This window comes from Papio anubis, chromosome 15 (genome assembly GCF_008728515.1).
Source record: "Papio anubis isolate 15944 chromosome 15, Panubis1.0, whole genome shotgun sequence".
In the NCBI taxonomy this organism is placed as follows: Eukaryota; Metazoa; Chordata; class Mammalia; order Primates; family Cercopithecidae; genus Papio; species Papio anubis.
Genome location: NC_044990.1, coordinates 84,694,329 through 84,706,834, shown reverse-complemented (window position 1 = coordinate 84,706,834; position 12,506 = coordinate 84,694,329).

Genomic DNA, 12,506 nt, shown 5'->3' with positions numbered 1-12,506 from the left:
CCCAAAAACAGTATGAAAAAAAAAGGAAGTCTGAGTATCTGGGGTGTTTGCCAAAGCGACCTACAAGCTACGTGCAGCATAAGCATTTCAGACCAGCAGACACGGGGCTCCTCCTGCATAAACCCAGGGCCCTGCCTCTTAACTTCCCTCTTTGTAAAAGGGGAGAGAAAAGATAAGGGTCTCCTACCAACTCCCTTAAATATTTCAGATAAAAATAATGACTGCATTAATTACACTTCAACTTACACCGGTTTATTCCTCCACATGGTTGGCTGGGTGTCAGGAAAAGATGAAAAATATTTTCCAGGAGTGCCTGTGTCAGAAGTTCGTATTCTGTGTAGCAGTCACACGTGGACTTATAAAAAAAAAAAATGTCTCCTTAAGCATGGTGGAAAGCACTATTCCCCATTTCCAAAACTGTCAGGTACTTTGCTAAACAGTGGAAAATATACCTTGATAATTCGATCTCTGAACCTCCCACTGAGGCCACGCTTCAGGGACTGGGTTTTTTTTGTTTTTTTTTTTGTTTTTTTTTTTTTTGCTGCAAACAGTTGCTGAAAAAGTGGGAGGCATTAACGTTTGTGTGGAACACAACGAATGGGGCCCTTAAAGCCTTGTGTGCTGCGGATGTCAACTACAGGGGAGAGGTAGCTGTCCGTCGGAAAGGTGGCATACCAAGTCCTCACCTGCTAAAGATGGCCTGCTGGGACATCCTCTCTCCCTGAGTCACCGCCACCTCAGGGACCACGAGAACATGGATTAAAGCCACATGGCTTTTCATCCCGTGCACTGTTTTTGATTCTCAATTACGCTAACTTTAAGAACAGATTCCAGAAAAGTGTTTGAAATATGGCAATAGAATTTTTTAACCAGCACGGCCAGCCAAGCAGGTACTACGATTACGACAGTGGTTAGGCAGTTTAAAGAGTCTGGCAATGCTTTATAAGGTCACCCCAGCTTTTTATAGCAGCAAACAGAAATCCTTTTGGAAAACTTTTCTACTGCAGACCATCGGCACCCACCTGTTCTGTGATGTTTCTTGGTTTCGGATATCAATATCTGATATCTGACATGCAAATATGTCTACCTACGAACTCTGCAGAGCCCTAAAGTAGGGAGACGGGAGACCCGTGGCGCTTTCTGTTTGCAGGTGATGTGCTTTTTCTCCCTTTGGTTCTTTTTATTTTTCCTAGTATTTTACTTTGGAAATTTTCAGATACACAGAAAAGTTGAAAGAACAATGAACTCCCAGCTATCTTCTATATAGAGTCAATAATCAGCACTTGGTACCTACGTGTGCGCTCTGTGTGTGTGTTTCTGTGTACATCAGTATGTGTGTATATGTGTATACGGATGTGGACACATCCGTGTACACACATTCTTTGGCTGAAGAATTTTCAGATCTCACAATACTTTCTTCCCACATTTCAGCATCTCAGAAGATGAAACCCTCTTGTATAACCACAATGCCATTATCATTCCTGAGAAAATGTACAAGCATTTCATAATACAATCTACTATCTAATTTATTAAATTTATCTTTTTAGCTTTTTAAAAAAATGTTGATAAAAGGCCGGGTGCAGTGGCTCAAGCCTGTAATCCCAGCACTTTGGGAGGCCGAGGCGGGCGGATCACAAGGTCAGGAGATCGAGACCATCCTGGCTAACGTGGTGAAACTCCGTCCCTACTAAAAATACAAAAAATTAGCCGGGCATGGTGGCGGGCACCTGTAGTCCCAGCTACTCGGAAGGCTGAGGCAGGAGAATGGTGGGAACCCAGGAGGCGGAGCTTGTAGTGAGCCGAGATTGCGCCACTGCACTCCAGCCTGGGCGATAGAGAGAGACTCCGCCTCAAAAAAAAAAAAAAAAAAAAAAAAAAGTGGATAAAAATAACACTATGACTTTATCTGATTAAAAATTATGTTTCCTTTCCCATCCCCTCCTCCATCCCTCAAAGTAAGCACTGACATAATCAGTCTTGCCTGTCTGTTCAGAAAAATGATATATGCACACACTTGCATATAAGTACTGTTTCTAAAGGATCGGTATAGAGATTGCATCACAAATACTGGTTTATGCCATGTATTTTTGGTAAGTAATATGTCTTGGAGACCATTCCTCATCAGCACATTCAGATCTGCTTTAAAAAAAAAAAAAAGTCACATAATATGCCTGTGTATTTTGTCCATCATCTACAGGCAAAATATGGTTTTTAAGCTCTTCTGCATACTGCTTCATGAACATATTTTGGATTGTGGAGAGACAGGAGGGCTCATCAGATAATTGAGGTGCTCCACTATTTCTCCCAGCCTCACTTGCACATAGGTTGAGGGCAATAGGCTGTAGCTAGAATGATGTGGTGACATAAAAGAACAGGTGCTGGATCTTCATGTGTTCCTCCTTTCCTGCTATAGTGACTATAGATACCACAAGTTCTAGAAGGCACAGCTCAAAGATGAGAGAAGCTTGGTCAGCCTAGGTCCCTGAGTGACTTTGTGGAGTAGAGCCTCCTGCTGACCTGGGGTACTGTGCTGTTTGCATAATAAATAAAACGAACATGCTAAGCCGGAAGATTTGGGGAACCATTTGTTACCACAGCATAAGCCCAGCTAGTCTCACACACACCTGACACCTCAAGGTACTTTTCCAAATACATCCTTCACCTAAATTCCTTGTGGCGAGACTGCTGTATGAAAGGAAATACCCTTTTGAAATTTTGATAGATACTGCCAGATTGCCTTCCAATTTCCTTCCTCTTTCACTTCTGGTTTAAATACATAATTTGTGTTCCACTCCATTTCTTCTCTTCTCTGGTTTGTTTACATTTTTACTCTGTGATATGCTTTACAACCTAGAAGAGGCTAATAGGATGAAACAGATTAATACTAAAAGGAGCCTTTAATTTGTTTGTGTATTACTATATTTAAAGTACTATCTCTGTTTTAAGTAACAACTGTTGAAACATTACATATGCCAGCTGTGGAAATTAGAAATAAATCTAATACATACGTTTATGTCAAATAATCTGAAGACCCCCTTGTAAGAGCTTAGACTTCTTTTGTTTCATAGCTGTGGATGCATAAGAGTTCTTTCATTTGTGTATTTGCTACTAAAACAGGACTTGATACCTGCTAGTGTGACCAGAGCATGTGATCTTGAGCTGTGGACCTGGAAACATGATGTAGAGAGACTTGTATTTTTGCTTCTAATAGAGAAGACGCCTAAGTGTAAGCCATGTAATTGCAGTCAGCTATCTTGCTAGCACAAACAAAACCGAGTATTCCGGATCAAATAGAAATTTCACCTAATGAGATTTAGGCAGTAATTCTCTCATGAATTTGATATACTTTGTTACTTCTTTCTCCTTTTTGAGCCAGTAAGAGGATATGTTAAGAGTTATACAGAGAAATGGAAAGGCACGTGCTTCATTTATTTTGCCAAATATTCACTATCTCCCCAAGTGTCTCCCCATTTATCTAAAATTGTGCCAGAAGCTTTGCAGGAAACATAAAAAGCACCTAAGATAGAGCTGCTATGAAAATAGCAATCATAGCCCACTGTAGTAATCTTAGTTTTCTAAGAGAAACATAATCTTTTCAGAATAATAAATATTGTTTTTTTTTTTTTTTTAATTTTATTTTTTGAGACAGAGTCTTGCTCTGTGCCCCAGGCTGGAGTGCAGTGCCGCGATCTCGGCTCACTGCAAGCTCTGCCCCCCGGGTTCACACCATTCTCCTGCCTCAGCCTCCTGAGTAGCTGGGACTACAGGTGCCCGCCACCACGCCCGGCTAGTTTTTGTATCTTTTAGTAGAGATGAGGTTTCACGGTGTTAGCCAGGATGGTCTCAATCTCCGGACCTCGTGATCCGCCCACCTCGGCCTCCCAAAATGCAGGGATTATAGGCTTGAGCCACCGCGCCCGGCCTGTTTATTTTTAAAATTACAATTTTAGGGAAATAAGTGATTGTTTTGAGAGTTATGACAGCTTACTAAAGAAGTTCTGTAAACTTTGATGCCCTGTTTTAAACTAGAACTTCCTGTACACGAAGCCAGAGATTCAGATTCCAGAGGGCTGGTGAGTCCTAAGAGTCTTTTTCCCAGCCAGCATAGAAGATTGCTGGTGTACGAACGTGGCAAACAGCTTCAGGTGTTCTTCTTTTCTTTTTAATAAACAAGGCTCCATCTCTTCAATTACAGGACTTAAACCGTCTCACATAGTTTTAGTGATCAGATATGAAGACGGGATGAGGATAAGGAGATGTGTGTGTTTGTACATACCTACTTCTTTTACTCTTGGACAATAGCTTAGATCTAGAACTCGAGCTGAAATCTCAAACCCCATCGACCATACTACATAGGAGGTTGCCCACTCTGTCTAGGGTAAGACTTGACTGATCCTCCAGCGAATCCTTTTACGAAACAACACCTACTCCCTCTACGCCTCATCAGTGCCTGTCTGGGCCTTGCTTGTCCGCACATAATACAGATGGTTCAAAAATAGAGATGGAGCCAACAATCGGAGACTTTGAACAGAAAGACGGGCAAAAGGATCAGCCCTTAGAGAAATGGCGGAGTTCTTTTTGAATGAGTTGAACGCGCCTCTGCTTCATTCTTCCTCCCAAACTGCCCAGGCCCTGTGTCCTGAGGCCTTCTGAGATCCTTGGATTCCTCCTGGCTCCTCCTCCCTCATCTCGTCTCCCAGCTACAGAGTTTGTGTTGGCATGAACCACATCCACTGGTCTCCCTGCTTAGTATCCCAGCTCCTCCACCCCCAAATTTCAACTGTCTAATCTGATGAACAGTTTCTAAAGGTTAGAAGGCCTTGCTCAGGAAACACATGGTTTATTTAACTCAGGCCTTCTGAAGATAATGCCCCTGTTTTTCTTGTTTTTCCCAATAAAATGTCAGCTCATAGCAAGTCAATACAGAAATATTTTCTTGGCAATGAAAGCTTCTCTGCAACGTTCAAACTATGCCTTTGCTGTCCAGATGCAGGCCTGGCTTTGGCTGTGGTTCCCTAGAACAGTAAGGATAAGCATAATTTGTTTTTCTTTTCTTCCTTCCTCTTTTTCCACATCATGAACATTCTCATTTTTTTCTTATAGGAATTGAGAAGCTGGATGAGGTTTCTAATTACTTCAGCAAACACAGGCAATCAATAGCCAGCGGTCACAACCAAGAAGAGAGAAAATGGAGTCCGTTTGTTTTCTTTCGGGCTCTTTTCCTTTCTTTTTGCCAATTTCCACATACAAGGAAATAGCTCGCAGGGCTTGCGCTCCGTGGATCTGAGCTACAGGAGGCCCCACAGAGCATTATAAAAACACATTAGAAAAGATCATATTGCAAGGAGGAGAAGGCTCGGCCCGCCAGAGATGTCTCCCCCTGTGCTAGGAATCCAGTGGCAGGCAACTCAGGGCAATGATGCTCATCTGCACCTCCTCCTTCATCCTGCACCATGCAAAATCGGCCAGCGGAGGCCTTCCTGCTGAGTCCAAATCGTGGCGTATCTGATATAGAAGGGGGTTCTTTCAAACATGCAGCGTCATCCTCGCACATTCCCAAAAGATAGCTGCAGGTGCGTTTCCACTGCAGATGGGCTCCATGGGAACCCCATGCTGCTGCTTGTTAGCTACAAGTTCTTGAGGAAGATACTTCACCTCCTGGAACCTCAGTTTTTTCATCAGTGAAAAGAGGTCTACTAACACCCACCTTGAAAGCTGCCGTGAGATTAGTGAGAACAATATGCGCAAAAGGGGGCTAGAAGATAATAGGCACTCAGTAACGATCTGTGAATAGTGTCTCTGTATTTCAAATAGCTGACCTCAAGACTTGGCTTTGTGATAGGTTTTTTGTTTGTTTGTTTGTTTGTTTGTTTTGAGATGGAGTCTTGCTCTGTCACCCAGGCTGGAGTGCAATGGCTCGATCTCAGCTCACTGCAACCTCCACCTCCTGGGTTCAAGCGATTCTCCTGCCTCAGCCTCCCTAGCAGCTGAGACTACAGTCGCACACCACCACACCGGGCTAATTTTTGTATTTTTAGTGGAGACGTGGTTTCATCATATTGGTTAGGCTGGTCTTGAACTCCTGACCTGGGGTGATCCACCTACCTCGGCCTCCCAAAGTGCTGGGATTACAGGAGTGAGCCACCGTGCCCGGCCCTAGATTTTATTCTTGACCACAAATAATCCCAAGTTGCTGATTTCTTTTTTTAAATACACTTCTTTGAATAGGCATGCAAACATTAATGTCAACATTACATTATGTATACAGTGGTCCCTCCTTATTGTTTTCCTCAGTTTCAGTTACCCTCAGTCAACTAAGTTCCGAAACTATTACCTCACTACGCTTGTGCTCTGGGGCCATTACGATCTAAAGTAAAGGTTACTTGAACACAGCACCGTGATACCTCAATGCTTGATCTGAGAACCAAGGCAGCTACTGAGTGGCTAATGGCAATCCAGGCTGAATGCAGACTGCACCAGCCTCTGTCATGCTGCTAAGATCGGCGCCATTTAGAACATATGCATGCTTATTTCTGGAATTGTTTATTCATGTCACAATGCCTGCATCACTCACCTCATTTCATCTAATCACACGGGCATCGTATCATTCTCACACCATCACAAGGAGAAGGGTGAGTAATATACAACAAGATATTTTCAGAAAGAGAGACCACATTCACTTAACTTTTACGGCAGTATATCGTTATAATTATTCTATTTTATTATTTTGTTAATCTCTTACTGTGCCTAATTTATACATTAAACTTTGTCATAGTTGTGAACATATATAAAAAACATAGTGTATACAGGGTTTAGCATTTTCTGTGGTTTCAGGCATCCACAGGGGGCCTTGGAAGGTATTCCTATGGGTAAGAGGAAGCCACATTGTACAGCATCTTTGGATGTCTCTAAGGGAAGAGGAAATCCATCTGCATTTTTTTTTCCCAGAGTAAGGACAGAACATTCTTTGCACCTGACTTTCCTGCCTTTATTATTTAAGTCAGCACCAATATATACTCCATACTAAAATGCTACTGATTCAGACCTAAAAAGAGACCAAGTTTTTCCTGGTTTATACCTGTTTTATACAATAAGACAAAATATATGGTATATTGGTAAAATATATGGTAGCTATATTGAAAGCATACACAGAATGTATCCCTGCGAAGGCTCCCGTCCCTGTGTCAGGATTCTACATGTGCCAGTTGCTGCTGGAGAGCAGGACTTTTCCAAATGCAGAGGAGGGCAAGAGCAGAGGCATTCACACGTAGCCATCGGGAAGTTCCAGAATTAATGGGGTGTTGCTGAATCTGCTTCTGGCAGAGCGTCAGTAGCGTCATTCTCAGGGGTGGAAGAGAATCGGACCGTCTTCACAGTGTCTTTAGTGGACACACAGATTACCCTCTCACCAAATGTGAGGGGCTGCACGTGCCACCCAAAGTTCATGTGTTCAAGTCCCGATCCCCAGTACCTCTAATGACTATTTGGAGAGAGGGACTTTACCAAGGTAATCAGTGAAAATGAAGTCACTGGAGGGGATCCTAATCCAATATGACTGATGTTCTAACGAGAACAGGAGGTCAGGGCGTAGGCACGTATAGAGGAAAGATGGTGTGAAGGCATGGGGAGAGGGCGGCCGTCTACAGGCCAACGAGAGAGGCCTGGAACAGCTTCTTCCCTCACAGTCTTCGGATGAACCCAACCCTGCTGACACCTTGATCTTAGACTTCTAGCCTCATGTACTGTGAAAAAATACATTTCCACTGTTTAAACCACGCAGTTGATGATGCCTCATTATGGCAGCCCCAGCAAAACAAAACACACGAAATATCTCCCTTAATCAATGATTGCTCTTAAAGAAATTGTTAGAATCCTTGCCACCTGCTTTGCATAGCATACAAAGCCATGTGTTTTAGGTGGTATAAGGAAAACTGCGTGCTTCAGTGGAAAGCCATTCATTATATAAAGCAGGAGTTGGCAAACTTCACCTGAAAAGGGCCAGATAGTAAAGATATTAGGCGTGTGTGCCATGTGGTCCTCGGCTGTGACTACTTGGTTCTGTTGTAGTGACAGGAGGCAGCCATGGACCATAAGTAAACAAATGGGAGTGTTCCAATAAAAATTTACTCACAGAAGCAGGTGGGGGCCAGATTTGCAGACACCTGGTGGAGAGTACGCCATTCTGGGTTGTCTGGCTCCCAGCTTTCCATGCCTTTGAACTATTCTATGACTATAATTTATAGATAACCAACAGCAATGCAAAACGTTGTCTAAAGACATGAAAAATAAATTCTGCCTGGTAGACGCAAACATTCAATGGACTAGTCTCCCCAACCGGGGAGGAAGCTGGTTTCCTTCCTCTGCACATTCGTTTTTTATTCCTGATGCAAAATTGCGTCTGTCCTTTGTATTCTTCTTGAAACTGGTTGTTGCATCTTACCATTTTCTCATTAATGAGTTAAGCAAAATCTTTACTATGTGTTCATTGCTATATCTGTACAAGAGTCACGATTCTATCTATTTTTGGAACACTTTCCTCTAACACTGGATCAAGAGATTATGTTATCTGGGCAGATTAAAACATTAGCTGTATTGTGGCCAGGTGCAGTGGTTCATGCCTGTAATCCCAGCACTTTGGGAGACCAAGGCAGGCAGATCACTTGAGGCCAGGAGTTTGAGACCAGCCTGGCCAACATAGTGAAATCCCATCTCTGCTAAAAATACAAAAAATTAGAGGGGCACGGTTGTGCACACTTGTAATCCCAGCTACTCAGGAGGTGGAGAGAGGAGAATTGCTTGAACCTGGGAGGTGGAGGTTGCAGTGAACCAATGTCACACCACTGCATTCCAGCACGGGCAACAGAGCGAGACTCCATCTCAAAAAACAAAGAAACAAACAAACAAAACAACAAAACATTAGCTATATTATGGTACAAAAATGCTGAAGTCCCAGTGCCTGAGGCTGAGAATGCAAACTGGAATGGCGAGGTCGTTTCTGTGTCCTGGGCTGACGGGTGCCTCCCCAGCACTTGGGCAGTCACCTAGAATAGCTGAGGATACTTGATTTGCATTTCAGACCTGTAATTTAATTGTTTGTGACCTTGAGCATATCTCATAAACTTTGCAGTCCTGAATGTTCTTGCTGCAAAATGGAGAGAGGAGTACGTACATCACAAGGGCTCCTAGGAATCAGAGGAGATCATAAACCCGAAAGATTTTCACAGTGCACAGCCCATTCTCAGAGCACGGTAATGTGTTGACTAATTAAACATAAGCAGTTATTATGATGAAGGCAATAATAAGGACATGTAGAAAGTTTGAGAGGACATGTGAAATGGCAAAGAAAAAAATGTCACTCCATCCTTAGGTTTGTCCTGTGGCAGCATTACATTCTTAGAGAGAACGGGAAACAGTAAGTGGAACCATGGCCGAGAGTAGAACTCTCTAACTCTTTCATGTCTCTCAACCTAACAACAGCCAGCAGTTTCCTCAAACATTTTCTGCCAATGATTCAGATTTCCGAATTTTATGATAAACAGGTAAGAAAGACTCACAGTCATGAAGCTATTCCCACAAAGGTTTAGGATTGGAGACAGGCTGTGCTGCTGCTGGGTCCAGACAGCCCGAGAAGTTTCTGAGTACAAGGGTCAGATGACAACATCAGGCTGAAACAACACAGCCTAACAGGCCAGGAGTTCTGTCTTCTTGAGGATTGCTTTATCTTTCCTAGCATAGATCTATGCATGCAGCGAATCTCAAAACATGCTATATGTCAGGTACCTACGTTTTGTACGTTTCTCTGAAGAAGTTGTTGAATACTTTTATTTATTTCTGCATTGGTTTTAGAGATGGGGGTCTCACTATGTTGCCCAGGCTAGCCTCAAACTCCTGGACTCAAGGATACTCCTGCCTCAGCCTCCCGAGTAGCTGGGATTACAGGAGCATGCCACCATGTTCAGCTAATAATGTTGCTTTTCTAATGGTTCATTCAGATTATGTCTCAAAATGCTTCCACACATCAAAAGCAAAACTCCACAAATTCAACAAATATGCAGTGAGCTGTGACTACGCTGGCTACTAAGTCAGAAGCATGAAAAATACAAGAATGAAGATGGCTTAGTCAATCATGAAGTGGTTTTCACATCTCAGAGGAGGTAGGCAAGGATAGCCATAATTAGAACCCAGGGAGGGTGAGGGGGAGCCTCCACTAGGGCTGACACTCCTGGGATAACATCCACCAGCTTCTGTCAAGTTGCCAGGTGGGTGAAAGTCGCTACCCTAGAAGAAATGCCACTGCAGTTCCCCTCAGGAGGGGCAGTCGGAGGGAGGGAGGACAAGGAATCCTTGCCATGGCTCCTCTGCGATTAGCATCACAAGTGAGTCATGCGGAGGGAGGGGCTCCATTTCTCGGGGTCTGTGCTTAGCTCATGCCATGAAGATAATATGCAATTTTTCCCTCGCACCATGAAAGAAACTCACAGCTGTCATTGTGCCGCAGAGGCAAAGTGGTATGATACCTTAGCTCAGATAAGGATAAGGAACCAGTTCCACATTCGCAGAGAGGCTCAGTTCACTCAGCAAGTGCTCAAACCCGCACAGCCCTGCCCAGGACCAGGCACAGGCTGGGGACGGTGTTTGTCAAATCCTTTAGACTGCAATCCAGCTACGTTACACGGTTACCTAGCATGCACCTACGTGCACACACACACACACACCACACACCCCCCACACAACTAAAGCAAAAGTCTCATGAAAAATGTACTATTATCATACATGATGTAATCTGATGTTTTGTATACTTTTTTGTTCTCCTCCAGTTTTAAAAACAACCTGCCTCATTACATTTATTTCACTACTTTCCTCAAGTTCCCATAGGTCAAAATCCGTAATGTGAATGAATAACACTGGCAGCGGAATTTTAAGATCCTCAAAAGGAGTTCAGTGTACTATGGGTGTTAAGGCCATTGATGCAGTTAACAAGCGAGAAGACATTCTTGTATCCGTAGGATTACAGTTCTTAAAATCTTGCCTCAGAAGGAGTTCAAGTTTCTAAGTCTGTGCCTCAGTTTCCTCATCTGCAAAATGGGGAAACTAATAGTATCAATCTCCTCGTGCCATCATGACAGTTATATGGTTGTATATAAGTAAACTGCTTAAAACAGCACTGTCTGAAATAAGATTGTTTGCTTTTGTTACATTTCTTATTGTTGATGCGTTTACATACAGCAGATTCAGTGAATGGTAAACATAGTTTTATTTTTTTTTTTACCAATTATTTAATTTTAAAAAAGTCATAACCAAGGATGATAGCATTTGCTTCCTCTCACTTCTCCGTTCAGGGTAGCGAATCAAAATTGCAATTCCAGGCCAGGCGTGAGCCACCGTAATCCCAGTACTTTGGGAGGCTGAGGCAGACAGATCTCCTGAGGCCGCCAGTTGGAGATCAGCCTGGCCAACATGGTGAAACCCTGTCTCTACTAAAAATACAAACATTACCTGGGTGCGGTGGTAGGTGCCTGTAATCCCAGCTACTCAGGAGACTAAGGCAGGAGAATTGCTTGTCCCCAGGAGGTGGAGGTTGCAGTGAGCTGAGATCACACCACTGCACTCCAGCCTGGGCCACAAGAGCCAGACTCCGTCTCAAAGAAAATAAAATAAAAAATTGCCATTCCAATGTGTAAGAGCAAATTAGCAGCTCCCATGGGGTTTGTCTTAATAATCCTTACTGAGTTACAACTGACAACAGTTCCAAATAATTTATTATGGGTACAAAATGCCAATAAAAATAATATTGGCAAACACTTATTTTAGAGAAACTACAAGTTCCGTTTCTGCCGTGAAGACCTTCACACAGGCTCTGGCAGGCTCTGTTCTGTTGGACTGGACTTCTAGCAGCAGGCGCAGGAAACTCACTCCAGGATGGGGCAGTTCTCTCAGCCCGGAGGGGGAGATGGGGTCTGGGCCTGTGCCTCAACTCCAGCCCCGCAGGATTCATGACCGCCCAGGGCTGCTGGAGGACCAGGTGGTCAGCCCGCCCCAAACCAGCGTCCCAGTGCCTGAGGCTGTGAATGCAGAATTTCCTAAGAGGCTTCCTGGGAAAGGATTGTGGGAAAACCAGACAGAGACAAGGCTTATCAGCCAGATGCCAGGATCAGCAGGGAGACCTGACGAAGGAACGAGGGCACACAAGCTGCTGGCTACTCCGCCCTCTGGCCTGGCCCTCAGCCCTCACATGCAGCCATCACAGGCCTGAGCAAGGTACTGAAATGGAGGAAAGGTACACATTGAAGAGCAGTCTCACTGCAGTCTCTGTTGTGCGGCGCGAGCACACGATTTCAATTCAGAAAACATTTCCGCGTGCTACCACAAGCCGGGCCTGTGTCCTTCAAAAAGCGTGGCTCGGCCCAGCTTTCCATGCTGGGGGCTAACTTCAGGCCACAGCCACAGTGGCTTGGCCCTTGGTAGGCATGTCCCTAGGGTGGGGACCTCAGAGGACACTGGGTCAC